This window comes from Bubalus bubalis, chromosome 6, assembly GCF_019923935.1.
Source record: "Bubalus bubalis isolate 160015118507 breed Murrah chromosome 6, NDDB_SH_1, whole genome shotgun sequence".
In the NCBI taxonomy this organism is placed as follows: Eukaryota; Metazoa; Chordata; class Mammalia; order Artiodactyla; family Bovidae; genus Bubalus; species Bubalus bubalis.
In genome coordinates, this window is record NC_059162.1 from 37,319,621 (window position 1) to 37,334,385 (window position 14,765).

Genomic DNA, 14,765 nt, shown 5'->3' on the forward strand with positions numbered 1-14,765 from the left:
ATATAACCTAGTCTTTGTTATCACCAATAACAGCACTTCATTCAAAATTTTGATTTATTATCTGCTGATGACTATCCTTCCACTTCAATATTTAATTCCAGCATTGCTTCAACCTCACTGAGAATTTCTGATCTCAAACCGGCCACCTTTAAGTCTTTAATCCTTTCCCCTAATACCTCAAGTTCTATTTTTCTCTTGGCTCAGGTTAGATTCCATGATCCTTCGCTGTAACAAGTATCTTATAAATGCCATAAGATCCCATATCCTTCTATAATATTTGCCTGGAAAAATACTTCTAATAAATCCCAAGTATTTAATCGTTGCATGTCTTTTTAGGAGCATGTTGGGTGAACATGTTGGGTGAATATTATATTAACTGAGTACACTTTAAATTTAGGATCATACATTTCAAATGAGTATCCATGGTAGCTGCAGAAATGGGCAAGTTCATGAAACTTGGGAAGGTGGTGCTTTGGTGGCTGGGATTGATTGCTATCTCTGCAAAGTGGCAGCTGCTATGGGCAAAAAGAAAATTGCCAAGAGGTCAAAGATCAAGTCTTTTTCGAAAGTTTGTAATTATAATCACCTCATGCCCACAAGGTATTCTGTGGATACCCCCTTGGACAAAACTGCTGTCAACAAAGATGTCTTCCTGCTCTCAAATGCAAGGCCTGAGAAGAGGCCAAGGATAAGTTTGAGGAGAGATAAAAGACTGGCAAAAATAAATGATTCTTCCAGAACTTGTGGTTTTAGGTCTGTTTAATATTTTCATTAAAATATTAAAAATAATAAATGAAATGAGTATCCACATTATCCAACAACCCTACAATGTATTCCAAGAATATTTATCTTAAACAGTAATTCAGTAGCTCTTTTCCATGCAACTTTACAACTCACCTTCTCCTCACTCTGAGATGATGATCTTGCTTTTTACTTCATTATGAAAAGTACAGTAAAAACTGTCTCTTCTTAGAAGCCTGCCTGCATATGAACATTTGCCTCCTACCTTCAGTAAATGTTTCTGTCCCTATTCTAGGCAACTCCATCTCTCACATATGCACTGCTGCTGCTGCTGCTGCTAAGTCGCTTCAGTTGTGTCTGACTCTGTGCGACCTCATAGACGACAGCCCACCAGGCTCCCCCCTCCCTGGGATTCTCCAGGCAAGAACACTGGAGTAGGCTGCCATTTCTTTCTCCAACGCATGAAAGTGAAAAGTGAAAGTGAAGTCGCTCTGTCATGCCCAACTCTTAGCAACCCCATGGACTGCAGCCTTCCAGGCTCCTCTGTCCATGGGATTTTCCAGGCAAGAGTACTGGAGTAGGGTGCCATTGTCTTCTCCGCACATATGCACTAGATACCATAAACCCTTGCCACTAAAGAAATTTTTCCTGAAATATCCCCTTTCCCTCCAACATCAATATTCCATTTCTACTGGATTATTCTTATCAACATACATACAAGCTGTAATAGTTCCCATTTTAAAACAACTAATCAGGACTCACAACAACAACAACAAAAACATATTATTACCTTCTGATTCCTCTTCAGTTTTTTCTTCCCCATTCATGTTTCCTACTCATTTACCACATCCTTCCCCATTTCCTTGTTTACTATTTATCACAAAAGTTTTTAAAAGACTTGTCTGAGCTTCTTGAGTCTGTTTCTTCACATTTCATTTTCTCTTTAGCCCTCTTGTTATTCCAACAGTTCATTGAAATTATTAAAGTTAAGGCCATCAACCTCTTCCACCCTTTCGGATTCAGTGATCTTCAGGTGACAATCTCTTTATGAAGCATTTGACACTTTTGAGAAATTCCTTTTTATAAAACTTTTATTGGAATATAGTTGATTTACAATGTTGTTTTAATTTCAGGTCTATAGCAAAGAGATTCAGTTACACACACACACACACACACACACATATATATACACATATACATATATGAGGTCACAAAGAGTTGGACATAGTGACTGAGCATGCACACACACATACAATATTCCATTATATATATGTACCACATCTTCCTTATCCATTCTTCTGTTGATGTATATTTAGGTTGCTTCCATCTCTTGACTATTGTAACCAGTGTTGCAATGAACATTAGGGTGCATATATCCTTTAGAACCATATTTTTCTCTGGATATGTATGCCTGTGAGTAGTATTGTTGGATCATATGCTAGCTCTATTTTTAGTTTTTTTAAAGGAATCTCCATTCTGTTCTCCATAGTGGCTGTACCAATTTACAATCCCACCAACAGTGTAGGAGGATTCCCTTTTTTCTATACCCTCTCCAGCATTTATTATTTGTAGGCTTTTTGATGATGGCCATTTTGACTGGTGATACCTCATGGTAGTCTTTATTTGCTTTTCTCTAATAATCGCAACGTTAAGCATCTTTTCATGTGGTTTTTGACCATCTGTATGTCTTCTTTGCACAAATGTCTATTTAAATCTTCTGCCCACTCCTTCTTCTTGATACACTTCCTCACTTGGATTTTATGATAGCACTGTCTCCTAATTATCTTCTTTTCCTTCTCAGTCTTTTATTGTCATTGCTGTCATTGTCATTGGTATGTGTGTGTGTGTGTATATATATATATATATATATATCTAAATGAAGCAATCCCCAGATCTTGTCCTCAATACTTTTCTCCTGCCTATTTGCAGTTTCTTTCTAGGGAAACTATATTAGCCCTATGGGCATTAAACTCCATGTATTCATTGAAGACATCAAAATATAAACACTTAGATTTCCTTTTTCTCTGAACAAGGCAAGAATACTGAAGTGGGTTTCCATTCCCTTCTCCAGTGAACCACATTCTGTCAGACCTCTACACCATGACCTGCCCATCTTGGGTCCAATCTCAAAGAAAGGCAATGCCAAAGAATGCTCAAACTATCGCACAATTGCACTCGTCTCACACGCTATGCTAAGTCATTTGAGTCGCGTCCGACTCTGTGCGACCCCATAGACGGTAGCCCACCAGGCTCCCCCATCCCTGGGATTCTCCAGGCAAGAACACTGGAGTGGGTTGCCATTTCCTTCTCCAATGCATGAAAGTGAAAAGTGAAAGTGAAGTCACTCAGTCGTGTCCGACTCTTATCGACCCCATGGATTGCAGCCTAACAGGCTCCTCCATCCATGGGATTTTCCAAGCAAGAGTACTGGAGTGGGGTGCCATTGTCTCACACGCTAGTAATGATCAAAATTCTCCAAGCCAGTCTTCAGCAATATGTGAACCATGAACTTCCAGATGTTCAAGCTGGCTTTAGAAAAGGCAGAGGAACCAGAAATCAAATTGCCAACATCCACTGGATCATCGAAAAAACAAGAGAGTTCCAGAAAAACATCTATTTCTGCTTTATTGACTATGCCAAAGCCTTTGACTGTGTGGATCACAAAAAACTGTGAAAAATTCTGAAAGAGATGGGAATACCAGACCACCTGACCTGCCTCTTGAGAAACCTATATACAGATCAGGAAGCAACAGTTAGAACTGGACATGGAACAACAGAATGGTTCCAAATAGGAAAAGGAGTTCGTCAAGGCTGTATAGTGTCACCCTGCTTATTTAACTTCTATGCAGAGTACATCATGAGAAACGCTGGGCTGGAAGAAGCACAAGCTGGAATCAAGATTGCTGGGAGAAATATCAATAACCTCAGATATGCAGATGACACCACCCTTATGGCAGAAAGTGAAGAGGAACTCAAAAGCCTCTTGATGAAAGTGAAAGTGGAGAGTGAAAAAGTTGGCTTAAAGCTCAACATTCAGAAAACAAAGATCATGACATCTGGTCCCATCACTTCATGGGAAATAGATGGAGGAACAGTGGAAACAGTGTCAGACTTTATTTTTCTGGGCTCCAAAATCACTGCAGATGGTGACTGCAGCCATGAAATTAAAAGACGCTTACTCCTTGGAAGGAAAGTTATGACCAACCTAGATAGCATATTCAAAAGTAGAGACATTACTTTGCCAACAAAGGTTCGTCTAGTCAAGGCTATAGTTTTTCCTGTGGTCATGTATGGATGTGAGAGTTGGACTGTGAAGAAAGCTGAGAGCTGAAGAATTGATGCTTTTGAACTGTGGTGTTGGAGAAGACTCTTGAGAGTCCCTTTGACTGCAAGGAGATCCAACCAGTCCATTCTGAAGGAGATCAGCCCTGGGATTTCTTTGGAAGGAATAATGCTAAAGCTGAAACTCCAGTACTTTGGCCACCTCATGGGAAGAGTTGACTTATTGGAAAAGACTCTGATGCTGGGAGGGATTGGGGGCAGGAGGAAAAGGGGACAACAGAGGATTAGATGGCTGGATGACTTAACCGATTCGATGGACATGAGTTTGAGTGAACTCCGGGAATTGGTGATGGACAGGGAGGCCTGGTGTGCTGCAATTCATGGGGTTGCAAAGAGTCAGACATGACTGAGCGACTGAACTGAACTGAACTGAACCTGAAAATAGTGTTGAATTATGGTAGGAAATATTGGAGAGAGAGATCAACTCTTTCAGGTCAGTCACAGAGTCGTGACCAAATCTTTGTGACCCCATGGACTGCAGCACGCCAGGCTTCTCTGTCCTCACCAACTCCCAGAGCTTGCTTAAACTCATGTCCATTGAGTCAGTGATTTCATCCAACCATCTCAACCTCTGTCATCCACTTCTCTTCCAACCTTTAATCTTTCCAAGCATCAGGAAGAAGCACAAGCTGGGTCTTTTCCAATGAGTCAGTTCTTCACATCAGGTGGTCAAAGTATTGGAGTTTCAGCTTCAACATCAGTCCTTCCAATGAATATTCAGGACTGATTTGCTTTAGGATTGAATGGTTCGATCTCCTTGCAGGCCAAGGGACTCTCAAAAGTCTTTTCCAACACCACAGTTCAAAAGCATATCAATTCTTTGGTGCTCAGCTTTCTTTTTAGTCCAACTCTCACATCCATACATGACTACTGGAAAAACCATAGCTTTGACTAGATGGACTTTTGCTGGCAAAGTAATGTCTCTGCTTTTAAATATGCTGTCTAGATTGGTCATAGGTTTTCTTCCAAAGAGCAAGCATCTTTTAATTTCATGGCCACACTCAACCAATTGCAATGATTTTGGAGCCCCCCCCCAAAAAAAATTCTCTCACTGTTTCCATTGTTTTCCCATTTAATTGCCATGAAGTGATGGGACTGGATGCCACAATCTTAGTTTTCTGAATGTTGAGTTTTAAGCCAACTTTTTCACTCTCCGTTTTCACTTTCATCAAGAGGCTCTTTAGTTCTTCTTTACTTTCTGCCATAAGGGTAGTGTCATCTGCATATCTGAGGTTATTGATATTTCTCCCAGAAATCTTGATTTCAGCTTGTACTTCATCCAGCCTGGCATTTCACATGATGTACTCTGCATATAAGTTAAGTAAACAGAGTGACAATATACAGCCTTGATGTAGTCCTTTCCCAATTTGGAACCATGTCTGATTCTAACTGTTGCTTCTTGATCTGCATACAGATTTCTTAGGAGTCAGGTAAGGTGGTTTGGTATCCCCATCACTTTCAGAATTTTCCACAGTTTATTGTGATCCACACAGTCAAAGGCTTTGGCATAGTCAATAAAGCAGAAGTAGATATTTTTCTGGAACTCTTTTTTGCTTTCTTGATGATCCCACGGATGTTGGCAATTTGATCTCTGGTTCCTCTCCCTTTTGTAAATCTAGCTTGAACATCTGCAAGTTCACAGTTCATGTACTGGTGTAGCCTGGTTTGGAGAATTTGGAGCATTACTTTGCTCCCGTGTGAGATGAGTCCAATTGTGTGGTAGATTGAGCATTTTTTGGCATTGCCTTTCTTTGGTATTGGAGTGAAAACTGACCTAATATGGTGGAAGTGACAAATAGATTCAAGGGATTAGGCTTGATAGACATAGTGCCTGAAAAACTATGGCTGGAGAGAGGGTTGTGATATTTACAACACTATTGAATCCAATAGTGAGGTAATAGAGATATTTTTAAGAATGTGGTAAATACTTATATATTATCTTGGTTAATGACCTGTCATTGAGTTTCTACTATTTGTATCAGAGTGTGCCACTCAAATTGTACTACCAAGGACTGGATTTGATGTTTGGCCAAAACCTCAAATAAATTTTTAAAGAAATTAGTTAACTAAAATATGTTAAATGAATCCTTTTCTAATTACCAGGGGACATCAAGTCAGAGGTGTATGGGTGTTCAGTGTGTAAGGACTCATGTTTTTCCAGTTTCTCAAGTGGAAATGTGCTGGCATTGGTGGTGATGAAATTCTGCCTCCCTGGGTAAGATCTTGCCACGCTGTGAGAAGCAGAGACTGGGGGCTTAAAAAACATCCTCTTATACTCCAACTGTGTCATCTTGAAACTCCATTGCTTATTTGCAAAACTTGCCTTTTTCAAGCCAGAATACTAGATCTAATATCTGGATCTTAAATATAAGCTGTTATGCCATCAGCATTATGCAGCTTCATTGCTCAGTGTTACATAATGATGACTAAGCATTCCATATACACGGTTGCATCAGGACTATATAAAGATGGTCTGTCTGTAGGCTTACATAAGCAGTTATTTATAAGGCCTAGAAGCAACTGATCATGGCATTTCTTGGCAGGGCTCCCCTTAGCTAAGCATTTTAGAAATACATGAACAATTAGAATATAGGTACTAAATTAATGCTTAGCAAAGCAAGGATTGAATAATACATATAGGAAATACCATAGTAATTTTGAAGTAAAGCAGATATATTCAATGCATGTTTGTTCTCTTAATTTGGCATTATGGGGTTCAGAAATACAGTCTATGTTGTATAGAAGGGGAAACTTTATTATTGAGAGAGAGTAGATATCAGTGCAAGTTTTGAGACTAGTGCTGCTTGCTGAGATTTAAATATATTTTATGTCTAATGTATCTACAAGTCTGAATTAGAAAGTCTCCCTGAAATTTGATTGCATGACTATAAAACTGATATATTAATAGATATAAGAATCAATAACTCCTTTTCACATAAGAACAAATAATATGTGTGAATAGCTGAGTACTATACTTTATGTTTGGAGTTCTATTTCACTGCAAACAGTCATATATCTAGACAGTATTTTAAAGTGCTGCAACTTGTAATCCAATTATGAAATTAGTTGATATTGTAAAAGATCAAAAAGGAATTCTCAATCAAGAATAACCTAAATAGTTCCTTCTTTATTTCATGTTCCATAAAGTATCTGAAGTACCCAAAGCTGTGCAAAATATTTAGCTTTCCTTGTTTTTGTTTTTGAGCAGTAAATAAAAGCAGCTAGCATCAGAGATACTTAGCTATCTTTGTAAAGGAAATTTTCCATTTTTATAGTTAAATAGAATTCCAGAAGTTTCAATTTACACTCAGAAGAGACTCTTTTGTCTCCTTCCCTCTATCTCCCTCTTTCTCTCTCTCACACACACAATTTAGAAGTAGGCCAGAGACTCTTCTGACATCCATATCATGACAGACTGAATCAAGGACTATGATTCCATGGCTAATTCATGGATCAGATTGGATCCGTGGTCTATAGGCTTTATAAGTTAGACAAAGACAGTCTAGCACCAGACTTATTTAAAGACTAAAGAGCTTTGAGATACAGAATTTTTTAAATAGTAAATCCATCTATTTTTTAGTTCTATGTTTTTTAAATAAAAATATGTTTGATTAAAATTCCTTTTCATCAACTAAAAATAATAACAGCTTCCCTACTTTGATGTCTTAATAGAATAGATTATGGCTAAAGTGTCCTTCAGTAAAATACCTTTAGGTTTATAAAGTGAACTGAACTTGAATATGGTGCTTTGCAGGTTTTCTTGGTGGCTCAGATGGTAAAGAATCCACTTGCAATGCAGGAGACCCGGGTTTGGTCCCTGGGTTGGAATGATCCCCTGGAGAAGGGAATGGCCACCCCAGTCTAGTATTCTTGCCTGAAGAATCCCCATGGACTGAGAAGCTGATGGGTTACAGTCCATGAAGTCACAGAGTGTCATATGTGACTGAAAGGCTACCACTTGACTATTAATGGTGTATTTTAGAATTCAGATAGTATTCTAGATAAAAATATTTTTATCAATTATTTTTTGATCTGTTGTTTTCTGTTTGTGAGTGTATTGTTCTGTTTTGATGTCTTTATTTTATTAGCTTCACAGATTTAAAATTCAAATACATAGGTAGTAAATAACTATTGGATTATCTGTTCACCCTGTAACTCCTTCCACTGACCCACTCTCTGACTAGATATGGATATTGATATGATATCAACCATGTTTTATTTATTTATTGGCTGCACAGCATGCATGTGGGACCTTGGTTCCCCAATCAGGGATCAAACTCATGAAGTCTGCAATGGAAACATGGAGTCTTAACCACCAGATCTCAAGGGAATTACACAATGTTTGTTTTATATTACTTATCTCTCCCCATAACTTTTTGGGCTTCCCTGGTGGCTCAATGGTAAAGAATCCTCCTGCCAATGCAGGAGATGCTGATTTGATCCCTGGGTCGGGAAGACCCACTGGAGAAGGAAATGGCAACCCACCCCAGTATTCTTGCCTGGGAAATTCCGTGGACAGAGGCCTGGTGGTCTATAGTCCATGGAGGTGCAAAGAGTCAGACATGACATAGTGACTAAACAACTACAACAAACATAACTTTGGATACATTCAGATTCTCTCTCCTGAAAACTTAGAAATGTGATTCAAAAGTAGTCATTTTTCTTGGTCTCTTGAAATTAGGGCAAATAAATTCTAGTGCTGAGACTGACTTTGTGAGTCTTAAATTGTGAGGTAGAAAATAGTGGTCTTCACATGGCTGCCTAAGTAGAAACAATATCTTCCAGTCTCTCTTATACCAAATGTGGCCATGTATTAAATTTTCACCATTGAAATGTTTACCTTTGTCTTAAGACATTACAGTATTCCCGTCTCCATGCATCCCATAGTGTTGGAACATAAACCCATAATCTAGCCTGAACTTCAGAAGACAATATCAGAGGGTATATAGAAATCAGAGTTTTGAAAGAATCTGGGTCTTTAAATGAGAGCTGACTTCAGACGTTCACTTTGGGACATTTATATCTGAGAGAAAAAAAGAAAAATCTTTTTTTTTCTAAGCTCCTTCACTTTGGGCCTCTTTTTTTCAATAGCAGTCTAGCCTTTATCCTAAGTAGACCAAGCATATGAAATAGTAAATAATAGTAGATAGAAAGAAGAAAATGAAGCAAACTGATGGAGAAAGAGAAGCTAAAAAACATATGATCCAAAGGTATAGTCTAAGAGACACATACTCACTTTTATTTTTCTTGTTTCTTATTTAATTTTTGTATCATGAATTAAATGTATTCTAACAGAAGTGTTTCCCAGGGTTAGGCTCTGTACATTATAAGAAGTTCTTTTTTAATTCAAGCTGGATTGAGTTTTCCTTCCGATAAAGTCATTACTAACTCAATACTTGATCGAAAGTCTGAGATTGCAAGTATCATACCCCAGAATCATGCCCGGATGAGTAGTAGAGAGAAGGAAGTTTCCTCTAGCCTGGCTTATTAAACTGACTCAACATATACATTACCCAAGTGATTTTCTACTGCCTTTGGCATCCATATCATATGCCCTCATAAAATAACATTTTAGGGGACTTAGAAGCCAAATATAATTAAATTGTTTTGATTAGTTTTTACATAGTAGAAAAGGGTCCAATTAAAGTCCCAAGCTCCTTTGGCTGGAAGTAGAGAGAAAGAAAAAACAGACTGATGCTCTGAAGTTACTGAGATCCAAATTAATTACATGGATAGTAATTATAATAATAGAGACAATTTATATGCATGATTCCTGGGAGCCAAGTCTTTTGTATTCATTGTCTTATTTAATTTTCACCAAAAATTTAAAAAGATAGATTCTTTTATAATTTCCTTAATACATTTGACTAAAATGAGATCTAGAGTGTTAAGAAATTCACTCAAAGTGTTACAAATTGTCTTTATTCTAGTTCTGATTTATGCAAACACTATTACACTTTTAACCATTATGCTACATTGAATATGATCAAGAAAGTTACCATTTGTTGTTGAAGTGACTGCATCCTCTCCTTCTATTTGTGCTTATGGCACAGGCTGATTTCTGAAAGAAAAATGAGGGAAATTCTGGTAATATTCATGGAAATGATTATGAAAAGTGGTGGAACCATGAAACAAGAGAACCCAAACACTTTCTGTAATGATGTTTAACTCCATATAGAATGTGGACACTAATCCACATTCTATTATTAAAGCACATTCTACCATTCTGCCTTACCACTCTCCAAGGCTATTTAAAATGTAAACTCTGCTCTAGCTAATCATTTTCCATATAGATTCCTAGGCTACAGTTATTAAGAATTACTCAGAGAAGTTTCCAAGTACAGTCTGGTTTTTATCCCATTTAAAAAAAGTGCCAAAGTATTGCTAAGAGAGTAAATCTGAAAAGTTCTCATCACAACAAGAAATGTTAGTTATGTGAAGTGACTGATGTTAACTACACTTATTTGGGTAAGCACTTCACAATGTGTACATGTATTGTTATATTTTATACCTTGGATTAATATAATATGTCAATCATATCTCAATAAGACTGGAAATAAAACAAATATTATTGCACATGGACTTTGCTTGATTCAAACCAAGAAGACAGAAAATCTTGGTTATTCAGGCTATTCGTAACCTGGTTGTTGAGTAAAAAGAACAGCAAAACATGCTGGAAGCTGCCAACTACAATTCCTTTGGTGTTACATGCTGGAAGCTGCCAACTACAATTACTTTGGTGTTACAATTCCTTTGGTGTCTCTTCACTGACAAAGACTAGGTAAGGGACATTTTTACCAATTGTCAGAACACAGGGCAATCAGATTTGCTGATCAACAAAATCATCCCCCCAAACAAACAGTTGTGTCAATATAATGAGGCCCATGTAAGTCACAGTTTCTATTACTTATCTCATTATATCTCCTTGTTTAGTTCAGCTGCTCAGTCGTGTTCAACTCTTTGCAACCCTGTGGACTGCATCACACCAGACTTCCATGTCCATCACCAACTCCGGGAGCTTGCTCAAACTCATGTCCATTGAGTCGGTGATGCAATCCAACCATCTCATCCTCTATCATCCCCTTATCCTTCTGCCTTCAATCTTTCCCAGAATCAGGGTCTTTTCCAATGAGTCAGTTCTTTGCATCAGGTGGCCAAAGTATTAGAGTTTCAGCTTCAGCATCAGTCTTTCCAAGGAATGTTCAGGACTGATTTCCTTTAGGATTGACTGGTTTGATCCCCTTGCAGTCCGAGGGACTCTCAAGAGTCTTCTACAACACCACAGTTCAAAAGCATCAATTCTTCATCACTCAACTTTCTTTATAATCCAGCTCTCACATCCATACATGGCTACTGCAAAAACCATAACTTTGACTAAACAGGCATTTGTTGGCAAAGTAATGTCTCTGATTTTTAATATGCTGTCTAGGTTGGTCATATGTTTTCTTCCAAGGATCAAGTGCCTCTTAATTCCATGGCTGCAGTCACCATCTGCAGTGATTTTGGAGCCCCCCAAAATAAAGTCTCTCACTCTTTCCATTGTTTTCCCATCTATTTGCCATGAAGTGATGGGACCAGATGTCATGATCTTAGTTTCCTGAATGGTGGGTTTTAAGCCAACTTTTTCATTCTCCTCTTTCACTTTCATCAAGAAGTTCTTTAGTTCTTCTTCGCTTTCTGCCATAAAGGTGGTATCATCTGTATATCTGAGGTTATTGTTATTTTCCCAGAAGTCTTGATTCCAGCTTGTGCTTCATCCAGCCTAGCATTTCACATGATGTACTCTGCATATAAATTAAATAAGCAGGGTGACAATATACAGCCTTGATGTACTCCTTTCCCAATTTGGAACCAGTCTGTTGTTCCATGTCCTGTTCTAACTGTTGCTTCCTGACCTGCATACAGATTTCTCAGGAGACAGGTAAATTGGATTTATATTCCCATTCTTGGAGCATTTTCCAGTTTGTTGTGATCTACACAGTCAAAGGCTTTCACATAGTCAATAAAGCAGAAGTAGATGTTTTTCTGGAACTCTCTGGCTTTCTTGATGATCCAACAGATGTTGACAATTTGATCTCTTGTTCCTCTGCCTATTCTAAATCCAGCTTGAACATCTGGAAGTTCACAGTTCAATACTGTTGAAGCTTGGTTTGGAAAGTTTTGAGCATTACTTTACTAGCGTGTGAAACTGAAACTCCAGTACTTTGGTCACCTCATGCGAAGAGTTGACTCATTGGAAAAGACTCTGATGCTGGGAGGGATTGGGGGCAAGAGGAGAAGGGGATGACAGAGGATGAGATGGCTGGATGGCATCACTGACTCGATGGACGTAAGTCTGAGTGAACTCCGGGAGTTGATGATGGACAGGGAGGCCTGGTGTGCTGCGATTCATGGGGTCGCAAAGAGTCGGACACGACTGAGCAACTGATCTGATCTGATCTGATCTTACTAGTGTGTGAGATGAGTGCAATTGTGCAGTACTTTGGACATTCTTTGGCATTGACTTTCTTTGGGATTGGAATGAAAACTGACCTTTTCCAGTCCTGCAGCCACTGCTGAGTGTTCCAAATTTGCTGGCATATTGAGTGCAACACATTCACAGCATCATCTTTTCAGATTTGAAATAGCTCAACTGGAATTCCATCACTTCCACTAGCTTTGTTTATAGTGATTCTTCCTAAGGCCCACTCGACTTCACATTCCTGGATATCTGACTCTAGGTGAGTGATCACACGATCATGGTTATCTGGGTCAGAAAGATCTTTCTTATATAGTTCTTCTTTTATTCTTGCCACCTTTTCTTAATATCTTCTGCCTCTGTTACATCCATACCATTTCTGTCCTTTATTTTGCCCATCTTTGCATGAAATATTCCCTTGTTATCTCCCTGTACAATGTAAATATCTTAACTAATGATGGCTATGTGTTGCTGTTCTATCAGTTTTATTTGTTTCAGCTTCTGAAATGAAAATTGTTATTGTGGTTTGGCTGTTGTCTCTTCTCTTCTATTTTGTATATATGGCACAACAAATATCTGGCTATTGGGGCACAGTTTATCAAATTTCTAAAAATCTACTAATAAAAAATTCTTAAAAGACTTCTATAAAACAGATATCCTTCATAACCTACATCCTATCTTAATAGGTTTATGGTATAGGCTCTGTGTGTTCATGTATATTGCACACTAAAGTTTAAATACTCATTTAAATGATTATGGTAGATGGATAGTGAATAGTTCTCAGCAGGATCAGTTTTAGTTCATACCAGAGAAGAAAAGTTCTTGAAACAGAAGAAAATGACCATGTTTGAGTGCAGAAAGTTGTATGTATTTCACAGAAATCAAGAGTTTCCTGGTGTAAAGTCCTGCATGAAATGTGATGAAACCAAACTTGAGCCCTCTGGCGCAGCCTACCTGGAAGCAGGGGTATCCTTCCTCTTCTCAGTCCCTTGCCAGGCACCATTGTTCTAGAAGAAATCACTCCTCTCTCCCAGATCCCTTGGCTTCCTGGGGAACTCCTGAGGTTTGTATTCTTTTTCGATGACATAGAGACATTCATATATGCTGGTACTCAGTGTGGAGTTGCTGACTTTCTTCCCTTCAATGCTGCTGCTGCTGCTGCTGTCTCTTCAGTCGTCTCCAACTCTGTGCGACCCCATAGACGGCAGCCCACCAGGCTCCCCTGTCCCTGGGATTCTCCAGGTGAGAACACTGGAGTGGGTTGCCATTTCCTTCTCCAATGCATGAAAGTGAAAACTGAAAGTGAAGTCGCTCAGTTGTGTCCGACTCTTAGCGACCCCATGGACTGCAGCCTACTAGGCTCCTCCATCCATGGGATTTTCCAGGCAAGAGTACTGGAGTGGGGTGCCATTGCCTTCTCTGTCCCTTCAATGAGATATCCTTAAACATAACCAAAATATCCCAAACTAACTAAACATCAGGCAGTTATATTATTTTGAACCTTCTTTAAGAAGTTAGAAAATTGGTAGGAAAAAGAATCCATTAACTAAACTGCAACTTACAAAATTATTTTAATAAATATCAGAGAAGTTTCCATCTTAGCTTCTATTCTTTGGTGGAAATTGTCACAAAAACAGAATATTGCATTTGCAAAAATTGCTTCCAATTCTGATAATTGCTTTAAAAGCAATAAAATAATATACCTCTATAAAAAGAGGTTATTGGTGTAATAGAAATAGTGCTTATATCACTATTGTATTTAACATTTATGTCACTATATTGCTAGACTTAACTGTTAACCCCAAAAGACACTTTACTCAACTGATTGTGCCCTTCCTTGGAAATTTTCTTTTTTCTTTTTATAGCTTGAGTTTCAGGTTAGCACAGTTCCTTGGTTTCCTTTTTTTCCTATTAGTAAATCCTTTCAATTCTCCCTATTATTTTGAGTACTGTATCCCCTCTGTTTTGAGCACTCTGACAATAAGGTTTATAGTATATTACTCAATCCTACAAGCCATAGATGGTTAGGCAGAGGCCTTTGCCAGACCCCAATTCAATCATTTTACTTAATTCCAAGAACTTAGAATTCATTTTTAAATTAATTTTATCTAGTTGTTTATCAGAACTAAAACTTCCCATTTTGGGGCCACATTTGGCAATTGATAGGGAGAATTTTGAGATGGCCACAAAGATTCCCATTCCCTGATGTTAACACATTGTATAA

General features: G+C 38.3%; 1 pseudogene; it reads left to right on the top strand.

Moving 5' to 3' along the window:
- The first annotated feature begins 517 nt into the window (after window positions 1-517).
- The window catches only part of LOC123334200, a 46,714-nt pseudogene continuing 32,466 nt past the window's right edge, over window positions 518-14,765 (top strand).